Below are 2,710 nucleotides of genomic sequence, written 5' to 3' on the forward strand. Positions count from 1 at the left end.
AGTTTTTATTGGATGTTGAAATTTCATGGCCACTAAGGCCATGGCTACTATTACATGCCATGACCACTGCTCCCATGGCCACCCATGGCTAGAGGAAGGCCATGGACAAGCTTGCTTACCATGGCAAACGAGGAGGCCATAGGAAACGCTCTCTTGGCCATGGTAAGTGTGCTCGTGGCCATGGTAGACCATTTTGCGTGGCCATAGACACCGTAGGAATCTTAGCCTGGGTCTTTGGGATTCCATTTACCATCCAGCGTTGCAGACGATACGTAGAGGCAGCTTGGGGCGCTGACATTAACCCCGTAGGCCTTGCCACTTCGTGATCCACCCTGCGGCCACTGCGTTCTTCTCTTTAGACAGTCCCCAGTGGCTGTCTCTACCCGGAGGTAAAAGTTACCAGTTTTGATTAAGATGGCCAAATAACGTTCCAGGTTTGATCAGCCGATTGACGTGAATAATATAGATTCTCCGTAGGGGCAAGCGTTTTCTCCGTTCCGTTCCCTTCGAGCCTCTTGTGTTGTGTGTGAAATAAGAAATGTGATTGTTTTCGCGCATGCAGAAATTACGAACTCAGCAGAATTTGAATGGTGATTCTAGCATAATTTGCTGATTTTCGTTGTTTTTCATTTTGACTGCAGCTTTCTGGAACATGAAAAAGCGCTTGTTTTCGGCGCACTAAAATTACGATACAGGCACACTTTGATTGCTGGCCCTATCATCATTTTCTGTTGGGTGAATTTATTTATTAGGCAATGATTTGCAGAACTGCGAAGTGTTTAGATCCTTTGTAATTACGAAGGATTTACTTTGCCATTATAAAGTGAAAAGCATAGCTTTGCAATTGCAAAGCATTACTTTGTAACTGCAGAGTATAGCGTTGCTTTGCAGGAATTTAACGGTGAAAGTATTCCGTTGTGATAAAGGTTGACGTTGCCGTTGCCGATTTTGCCGATAAACGTTCCAATTTTTAAGAGATAAGCAGAGTTTCAGTCTTATCTTGATGCTTTATTAAATTTAAAGATGCAAGACTGAGCGCTTGTTTGTTTCGAATTCGCTTATGGAGCTGGACTGTCTCGGGACCGACCAGGAGGCCATTTTTTTTTTTTTTTTTTTATTTTTTTTGCGACTCTACCGGATGCATTAGATTGTAGCTTGGTGTGGAGCTGACGTAAATGCGCGTCTTCGTAGGTGTGCGGCGCAGCGGCGCTACAAAATTCTCAGTCGACACCTGAATCGGTACTCATTTTATAAGTCTTGTTATTTCTTATTTACTTCAGTTTTGTAAATTTTCCAAATGTATCGTCTGCTGAAAATAACCAAAGCTTTGTGTTTGGCGTGATCACTGAAATCGTCCAGTACTCAAAGTCAGCACTAAACTCAGTTTTCAGCATCAGCAAACATGCACGTATTGTTAAAGTGGTCTTTATAGTCGTAAATACGTATAAAATAACATACACATGCTAAAAAACACGTGAAAAGGGGGACAGTGAGGCTGCTTCAAAAAAAAAAATCGTTATGTTGGAACGCATTTTAAATGAAAATACAGTCAATAGTAAGGATTATAGTCGTTGTCCGAGGGTTTCACTAACCCTCGAATCGTACACGCCTCGCTGTCTAATTTTACAGAAAATAAATGCAATCTTTTACAGAAATTTTGTTGTAATTTTACAGACCATGTTATTATAACAGAAATGCTATTGTAAAATTAATAGTATCTGTAAAGTTACAGAATTTAGGTATTTTTCGCGAAAAACCTACAGTAAATTTCGACGTATCCCGACAGAATGGGCGTATCTGTTTTGGGTCGGAGCAGAAAGGGCGTATCTTTTTAGCGACTGCGAGAAAGGACGTATCTGTTTTGGTGCAGAATAGAATGGGCGTAACCCGCTTTTCGTGGCTATTTAAGTTAACCCTTAAAGGCCCTTGTCGTTAATAAAATACATAGTGGAAAATCGCAGATATCACCGAGATGATGAGACATTTTTGGGGTTTCGAGGGTTGCTTTTTGTAGAGCTGGTTTCGGGGAATCGATCTAAGGCCCTCTTGACGTTCTGAGACCTCTATTGTCGAAACTATAAGCCTTCAAAGTCAAAAAACACGCTAAAAAGGCAAATCGTGAAATTGAGCGTTTTTGGATGTGACCCAAGTAAGACCAATTGGTCGGATCACTTCGAAAAAGTTATTCCGAGGTGGCCTGAAGCTTACTGAAGCCGACTACAAGCCCGATAAAGGTCTAACTCTAATCGGCTCGTTGGGAAACGAAAAAAACTGTACGTCGTTTATAAACGACAAGGGGCATAAGAGTATAATAATTTGACGATCCCTAATATGCTGACTTTTTGGTCAAAATTGGACTCTGACAGTTTTAACTGTAAAACAAACGTGTCAAAATATGTCAGCATTAAACAAAATTATTCATTGGTACTAGACAGAGGTAATTATCAACTACAGACACTCGCACCCTTCAGTAGTCGACCAAATTATACAGAAACATACATTTTCACAAAAGGCTATGATATCATAATAGGGTAAGGGGCCCAGTAGTCGACAGTACACCAGTAGTCGACACTTTCAACTTTGCGATCGATTTCCCGCGAAGAAGGTAACGTCAGAGTCTCGCGCGTTTTTCCGGGTTGTAGCGCACTCTATAGAGATTATAATGAACCCATTGCCGATTCCGTGCCACCTCCGGGAGCCGGTTGGGAGC

The 2,710-nt window shown here is 41.6% G+C and overlaps 1 long non-coding RNA gene across 2 annotated transcripts in view; it reads left to right on the forward strand.

Moving 5' to 3' along the window:
- The first annotated feature begins 2,520 nt into the window (after positions 1–2,520).
- LOC127751496 (uncharacterized) overlaps positions 2,521–2,710 on the forward strand; it is a 51,933-nt gene continuing 51,743 nt past the window's right edge. For both annotated transcript variants that reach the window (XR_008012139.1, XR_008012140.1), the window contains exon 1: positions 2,521–2,605. This is a non-coding gene — a long non-coding RNA (uncharacterized LOC127751496). The remainder of the gene's footprint in view (positions 2,606–2,710) is intronic.

Source organism: Frankliniella occidentalis, unplaced genomic scaffold (genome assembly GCF_000697945.3).
Source record: "Frankliniella occidentalis isolate FOCC.00 unplaced genomic scaffold, Focc_3.1 Scaffold518, whole genome shotgun sequence".
Taxonomy (NCBI): domain Eukaryota; kingdom Metazoa; phylum Arthropoda; class Insecta; order Thysanoptera; family Thripidae; genus Frankliniella; species Frankliniella occidentalis.